Raw genomic sequence first — 8,512 nt, 5'->3', positions numbered from 1 at the left:
TAGTTCGCAGTGTTACAAAGTTTCTTTAGCTTTCACTTTCCCACTCCTTTTCCAAGCAAAATATAATAAGAATTAATTAAAAAAAGAAAAAAGAAACAGATATTTAAAAAATAACTAAAAGGGAGTATTTGGCTTAAAATATTATAAAATCAAACAGGAGAGAAGAATATATAAAAAGAAGAAAACCAGTCCAGTTTCAAAATATAAGATCATGTGTAGGAAATCCAGCAATGAGAAAAAAAAATTACTTTGACATTCCTGTTTAAAATTGCCGCTTAATCACTTCTGTCAAAACTTTTTACAGATTCTTTCTTTCCCTTAGGGTGTCCTTTCAAGTCTTAAAACAAAGAAAAAGTTCTCACCAAACTGGCACACTCTCTCTTTCCATTCTCTTTCGTTTCGGAGCTGTCCCAATTTCAGCAGCTTTAATGGCTGCCTCTTTGCCATTGGCAAAAAGAGCTTCTCCTGGATCTACCAGGGACTTTGCGATATCCCTGGGATCGGCAGGATGCACTCTTTACATTCACCATCTCTTTGGGATGGTTTAGATCCACTTGGACCATCCAGGAGCAAAGATATCGGCTGTGATCTCAGATCTCCAAGATTGCATGCCGTATCATCATGACGCCAGCTCCACCCTCCAAGAGGTATGTTTTTAATGCCTGTACTATCACAGCAGGCTGGGTTTGGATGCAGAGACATCCCATTTAGAGCTGCCGGATGAAAATGCTAGAAAATGGGCAGTGCTTTTACGGTGTATTTTATCCCTTCTACAAGGTTAGCTTGAATTTGGAAAATCTGGTGGAGAGCCTGGGTTTTTCAGCGAGAACTCTGTGCCTGGATAGAATAGAATAGAATAGAATAGAATAGAATAGAATAGAATAGAATAGAATAGAATAGAATAGAATAGAATTCTTTATTGGCCAAGTGTGGTTGGACACACAAGGAATTTGTCTTGGTGCAAATGCTCTCAATGTACATAAAAGAAAAGATACATTTGTCAAGAGTCATAAGGTACAACACTTAATGATAGTCATAGGGTACAATAAGCAATCAAATTATACTAGGAAACAGATAATATAGATTGTAAGGATACAAGTAACAAAGTTACAGTCATACAGTCATAAGCCGGAGGAGAAGGGTGATAAAGAGTGATGAGAAGATTAACAGTAATAGTAGTGCAGACTTTGTAATAGTTGAACAGTGTTGAGGGAATTGTTTAGCAGTGATGGCTTTTGGGGAAAAAACTGTCCTTGTGTCTAGTTGTTCTGGTGTGCAGTGCTCTGGGGGAAGGAGTTGAAACACTTTATGTCTGGGATGTGAGGAGTCTGTAAATAGATTCTTATATTTTTTATTTATTTTATTTGTCAAGTGATTATAAGATAACAGGTATAAGTATAAACATAGTTATGAATACATGAAATGGATACATATAAGAAAAATGAAAAGAAACAATAGGACAGGGACAGTAGGCATGTTTGTGAGCTTATGCACGCCCCCTATAGACCTCTTAGGAAAGAAGTGAGGTCAATAGTAGACATTCTAAGGTTAAAGTTTTTGGGATTTGGGGAAGAAACCACAGAGTCGGATAGAGTATTCCAGACATTGACCACTCTGTTCCTGAAGTCGTATTTCCTGCAAACAAGTTTGGTGCAATTAACCTTGAGTTTGTATGTATTTTGCTCTTGTGTTGTTATGGTTGAAGTTGAAGTATTCATTGACAGGTAGGACATTGAAATGTATGATTTTATATACTATATTAGATCGGATCGAAGGCGGTGTAGTTCCAGGTTTTCTAGGTCTAGAATTTCAAGTCTGGTGGCATAAGGTATTCTGCAATGAGTAGAGGAGTGGAGAACTCTTCTTGTGAAATATTTCTGGACTTTCTCAACTGTGTTAATATCAGATACGTAATGTGGGTTCCAGACTGATGAGCTGTATTCAAGTATTGGTCTAGCAAATGTTTTGTATGCTCTAGTTAGTAGTGTGATATTACCAGAGAAAAAGCTAAAACTAAAAGTTATAACTGATTACTTCATGATTTCCTTTATGGAATTAAGCAACTTGCATTTGTACAAGTACTGAGGCACAAACTAGCAACCATATACAGCAGTCCTCAATTTACAAGTTCATTTAATGACCATTCAAAGTTACAATGGCACTGAAAAATGTGACTTATGACCATTTTTCACTGCGGCATTCCCTCTGATCATATAATCAAAATCCAGATGCTTGGCAACTGACTCATACTTATGACCGTTGCTGTGTCCCAAGTTCATGTGATCATTTTTTGCGACCTCCTGATAAGGAAAGTCAGTGGGGAAGCCAGATTCACTTAACATCTAGGCTGCTAACTTATCAACTACAGTGATTCACTTAACAACTGTGGCAAGAAAGGTGGTAAAATGGGGCAAAACTCACTTAACAAATGTCTCATTTAAGAACACAAATTTTGGGCTCAATTGTGGTCATAAGTCGAGAACTACCTGTATTATCCAGGATGCTGTGAACTCCCACCTGTTGGGACCTGGGAAACTTGGTTTAAAATGTGCCCTTGTGGTGCTTCATTCTTAAATATGATTTGCTGATCTGGTTTTCTTTTTCTTAACCTTGTGTGTGTATTTGTGTGTATAATGGAGACTTCAATATTCTGCTTACAACCAAAACCTACAGTGTATACAACATTTTGAGGTAATCAACGTTTTCTTCCAAACCTTAACTTTGTATGAAAAAAAATCAAATTTCATACCTTTAATATACATATCCTAAATTGTAATTAATACTGATAAAGTACTTTTTTATTTCTAATACTCTGCTTTATCTAACCAATATATTACTATAAAACAATACTGTACAAGTATAGTTTTGAAAAAAAAATGTATCAAGATTTATAACAATATAATAAAAAGGGGAAAAAACCCTTTTGCCATAAGACCTACATTGCCTTTTTGAAATCAGTTACTATCTTTTAGTTTAACTTCCCAAAATGACTTGTTATGAAGGCTGGCTAAGGATTCTAAATTGCAAATTCTGAAGGGGGAGCTGTCTGGAACCTAAATAAAACCTATAATTAATGCCTAGTAGTAAATACACTTTACCAGAACAATGTTGTTGTAATGGCGGCAGCGTGATTGGCATTGGGAAATTATGAGTGGCTGCAGGGTTCTCTGTATACAGATCTTTAGGCTATTCCTTTATTAGCACTACTTTAGCACTTAGGTGCTAAAGATAGAAGAAAGGACATGTGGGTGGCTGATATATGAAAATTGCACTTTTATATGGGAACTGCAAGGACAATTCTACTTATCTGTCCAATTGTGCTAAATCATAAACTAGTTTATAGAGGTAGGGTGTACCCACAAACAAAGCCAAACAATGACTATAATTTTCCAGCTCTTTTAAGGAACCAGTCTAAATACTGGAGGAAAAAAAAGGTCAGTGTTTTTAGATAATGAATGAATAGGCCATAATTCTTCTGCTTTGTTTAATTTTTTGAGATCCAAAGTCCAAAGGGTGGAGCTGACTTGCACAGGCTTGTGGTGTGGTTGAAAAGTTTCTGGGTGAGAATGAGATAAAAGGAAACATTTAATACAGCCAGGAGCTAATAAAGTTGGCTGTTCCCCGCCCCATGAAATTAACACTTACCTAACCAGCAAAAATTTAGGAGGTGAGATTTTCCCGTCATTTCCTCTTTACTTGCATGGGAGAACTGTGACGAGAAGGACTTATTCCAATAATCACTGAATTTCTGACTAATCACAGCTTTGGGTCTTTGTGCGCTTCCATCATACATACTCCATTCAAAGAGAAAGGTATGGGATGAGATATCTTTACATGTGTGATTGACAGCAGGGATTGGTTGGTGAGTAGCATTCCATTGTTTCTGGAGATGAAAACTTAATGAAACACTATATAGCACTCCCCAAAGTATTTTAAAATGGAAGTTTGTGCTAAATAATATTGGAGCTGTAGAAGACTAGCTAGGCTTTTGCCTCATAAGCTATACATGTCTATTCACAAGTAAATTGCACTGAATTCCACGCAGTTTATTCCTGAGACTAAGTTTATAGATTGTAATCTAAGTAGCTAATATATCACCCCTGGTTGTAGAAGCCCTTTTCTTTGGACACTGGGTTCTGAAGGATTGAGTTGTGATAATGCATAAAACAGTATCTTTTCAGACATTTAATATAATTTGGGATTTATAGAGAACTGGGAATTGTTTATTATTTGCAAGAGATCAAAAATAAATAAAATAGACCAGGTACAGTTAATATATCGTGAGAATTTGGTATATTATCTAAAATTGTTGTGTGAATGCATTCTGGGGGAGGAAGGGGCAATCTCTGTCCAGTGGAAATCCAGCCTGGAAAAAAAAACTCTAAAAAAAAACAATCTGGGATGGGTGTAAAGAGAAGGAATTGTAATTCTTATTATCACTTGAACCACATATGTTGTTGCGCCACCTTCTATTCAGGAGAAAACCCTTTTTTTCCAAGTTACAAAATACAACATGTTCCACAATGAGAAAATACAATGCTCATAACAAGACTTCCTCTCGGGAAGAAGGTGGAGCCTCCTCGCTGACAGACTGTAGATCACATCTCTCTGCAGCTATGGTCTGTGCTCTTTCATTGGAGAGACCCAATCATTACGATTAGAGGCTGAAGCTGCCTTGGAGGGGTGGCGGAGTAAGGGGAAGCTGCAAGCCAGGGTGAGGGGAGCCGCATCTCCCCTCCTGGGCTTGGTCTTTTTCCCCCCGAAGATGACTGCAGTGGTGGCCACCCCGAAGAGGAGGACTCAGCTGGATTAAGATTTGTACAGGAGGGAAGGAAGAGGTGAATAACATCTGAACCGGGACAATTGGGCAATGCAACTAAACAAAAGTACCCCGGGATTAAGGTAACATAGAATTTTTAAGAAAAGAAAAGTGAGCAGCAAAATTACAAAGGGACAGGAAAAAAAAAAAGAAAATATTTCTGACAGCTAAGCGGGGCTTCGAACCAGGGAAGGAAGAAGCCGGAACTAAAGATTTAACTAAATTGGACTAAAATACTTTGGCAATAAACAGGCATAAAATAAAGCTGGACTTAAGATTGTCAAAAAATAATAATAATAAAGTTTACAAATTGGAGACTGGACTGTGTTGGAATATTGAGGTTCGAAAAACCCTAAATAAAAAAATAGGGGGAAAAGGTGAAGACTGTATAATGGAGAGTGCCACCTTTTGACAAAAACTTGAGCTCAAACAAGGGAAAGCATCCTGTTTCTGAATGAACTTGTGTGGGTATAATATTAAAGAAATATTGAAACAAAGTAAGAATCTTAGAAAGTGAAAGCCGAACTAGAATAAAGAAAAAAGCAAGGAAAGACTGACTGTGGGATTGATTTATGTTTTTGGTATAGACCCTGGGCTGGAACAATTGAGAACTTTAGAAAATTGAAAGAAGAAAGAAGGAAAGTAAAAGTGTTTTTTTTGTAGACTTTAACGATCATAAAATAGAAGAGTGTGTAATGATGATATCTCTTCGGGAATTAAAAATGGAACTTAAAAATATGAGAGAATTACTACAGGAAAGAGGCGAATCACTTTGTTCTGTGTTAGAAAAAAATGGAAATGGCGATTGAAGAACAAGAAGAGCTTCAGAGGAGGAGGAGTCGACTCAAGGAGAAGACATCTTAAATAGACGATTAACACAAAGAACGCTACAAAGAAGTGGGGAAAGAAGGAAGGCTAAAAAGTTGAGACTTAAGAAGGCAATCGAAAGGGGGAATACCTGTGAAGTTGGGAAAGACAGAAAGACCCAGCAGAAAAGGGGAAAGGAAGATATTAAGAAAGAGAGGGATATAAACTGGAATGAGAAAAGATATGGGGAAAAGAGGGGGAGGAGAAGCAGTAAGAAACAGGCGCATGAAATAAAGAAATACAGAAATAATAAAATTTTGAAAAGAAATTGTTTTTTCAGAGATAATGGTTGATGAATTAAAAAGGGGATTCTGCAGGGTGACAAGGGGTAATAAGAATATTTCTGCAATTAAAAATATTTAGAAAATAGGGTAATATAGATATTAATAACTCTTATTAAAAATTAAGGGGGGGAAATATGTTGCGGAATCCAAATGAAATGATGTAATGATTATTATTGTAACTTCTTAAAAATAATGGTTTATTGGGAATCAAGATGAGGGAATAAAGGTATATTTTAATCATTGAGGTGTCACACTCAAAGCAGTATAAGGGAAGAAACCTATACTTGTTTTTTTTTTCTTTAGTGTTAAAATTTGTATTAATTTAGAATTTATAAAAAGAATGTGTAATGGAAAGGGAATATGACAGACTAAAGAACCAACTAAATTAATAAGTCATATAGACTATTAAAAGCAAGGAGAGACATTGGAAACCTATTATTATTATTATTATTATTATTATTAGGCAAACACATATTGTTTATCTTTATTTTTAAAATAAATATTAAAGGATTATATTTGAAATAATTGAAATGAAACAAAAGGTGTTTCGATTGAGATTAATGAAAGAGGCCAGAATTAATGTGTTTGTTTCTCTCTTTACTGAAAATTTGGAATGGAAAAGGTAATAATAGAAAGTATGCATATATGAATGTATAATTGCTGTCATATTTGTATGTAAAGGTGATGACCTGGAAATATGTTGTCCACTAAAAAGAGATTTTTGTTTTTATGGGAAAAACTGAATAAAATTTGTTTAAAAAAAAAGACTTCCTCTCTAGGATTATTGGTCTAAAATAATGTTTTCCAACCTTAGCCCTTTTCTTCATGTTGACTAAGGAATTCTTGAATTTAAAGTCCATATATTTTACAATGGCTAAGGTTGAGAAGCACTTGTTGAAAATCAGATATAGTACATTAGGTATGAAATAAATTATAAATTATAACCAGATATTGCATGTGGAAATTTTACTTGCTTTTACATGCTTAGCCTTTGAAAATATATTTTAATAATTACAGGTTTTGATAGATTTTAAAAAAACAGGCAAAAATATGTTGGAGATAAATTAACTGATCTGAAATAAAATGGACCAACTGTATTTGAGTTTTTCTAATGCTTGTATTTTTTGAAATATAAGACATACCCATTTGATTCATGTGCCAAAAGGGTAATTTTTAAAGTAAGATAATGCTGCCCTACAAGGATTCTTATTCAATATCAATGAAAAATAGATACCCTGTTTTGGAGCATTATTTGATGCATGAAGATGCTCCTGGCAGTCACAATTTAGTAGCAAATTGTTCGGTGTGGTTTCATCTGGCATTTAAAAAGTAATCTATGCAACATGAAAAAGCTGTAGAATTCTGGTCATTATTATTTCAGAGCGAAGGTGACGGGGTGTATTACAATTTTCAAAGCTCCCTAGGGAGTAACAACATATGTTATCTGCAAATAGTGTAGGAGCTAGTTCACAGGGAGGAAAGTCAGGTTAAATATATTTTTTCCCCTGAATGCTGATTAGCTGTTTGCAAGCATGACTGTATTTTTATTTCCTCTTACCAGACAGATACCTACCAGAATTATATATTCTTACTTTCTTTGAACTTGATGTGTTTTAAGATAATTGATTCTTGGACTTAAAAGTGTTCAGACTTGTTCGAATAGAGATTTTTGCCAGTGGAGGAAACAAAGCATTACTTTAAAGACTATTACATTTATTATTGTGTAAATTAATCTTTAAGATGCCACAAGATTCTACTGTTTTTGCTCCAGCAGATCCACATTGCTGTCTTTCCAGATATTATTAAATAACACGAAGGACCTTATTAGATTTACTTGAAATTATTGCATCTTTTACATGTTCAAAGAAGAATCAAAGAAGAATCTAGATTAAACTGCCACTGAAGTAGGGCCTATAGAGTTCAATGGAACTTATTCCTGAGTCTGTACAGAATTGCTTATAAACTTGTGTATTAGATATTTAATCCCAGGTGAGAGAAAGTAAGTATTGAGAAATTTTGGAAGCAGCTGGGAGTATTGACAGTTACCATATGTCTCTAAAATAAACACAGGACTAGCCAAATCTTCAACACCAAGTGATAGCAGCATGAATTTATTGTCTCTCTTGCAGCCATTTGTTTTCCTATGGAAACAGAAAACTATTCATTCTGAAGTCATCTGGGGAAATGGCCAATGTTCTTGGGCATATTTGTATATTAGATATTTGCAACGAGCTTTCACTGTTTGCACCCAAAGTATATGATAACTGATATGGTAACTGATATTCATGGTCTTAGTTTCATATTTCTGTGCTTGATGGGAAAAAATAAAAAGGACAGTGAGTTTTTTGGTTAACTTAACCTCCTTCAAACCGATATGCTTCAGGTCTTATTTAGTTTTGGGGAGTGAATGTGAGAAACAAATTTATTAATTGCTTCAGTTGTGATGCTATGGTAGTAATTCTTATTCTCATTTGTGGTTTACAGCTGCTGATATACAATGCATTGCATTTATTAAAGATTGGTAGATTTTTCTCACTCTCAT

At 35.0% G+C, this 8,512-nt stretch overlaps 1 protein-coding gene across 3 annotated transcripts in view; it reads left to right on the top strand.

Annotated features, from left to right (window-relative positions):
• Positions 1-3,616: 3,616 nt before the first annotated feature.
• TBXAS1 (thromboxane A synthase 1) overlaps positions 3,617-8,512 on the top strand; it is a 229,176-nt gene continuing 224,280 nt past the window's right edge. The window contains exon 1 of one of the 3 annotated variants that reach the window (XM_026725639.2): positions 3,617-3,812. The gene's annotated coding sequence lies outside the window, so the exon portion shown is untranslated. Of the gene's footprint in view, positions 3,863-8,512 lie in introns of all 3 variants that reach the window. The other 2 variants (XM_087934948.1, XM_087934949.1) reach the window with 2 other exon arrangements.

The sequence above is a fragment of the Pseudonaja textilis genome, chromosome 5 (assembly GCF_049901715.1).
Source record: "Pseudonaja textilis isolate UNSWEBS1 chromosome 5, rPseTex1.2, whole genome shotgun sequence".
NCBI classification, from domain to species: Eukaryota; Metazoa; Chordata; class Lepidosauria; order Squamata; family Elapidae; genus Pseudonaja; species Pseudonaja textilis.
Note: the sequence above shows the minus strand (reverse complement) of the source record. Positions and strands in the feature narration are given on the sequence as shown.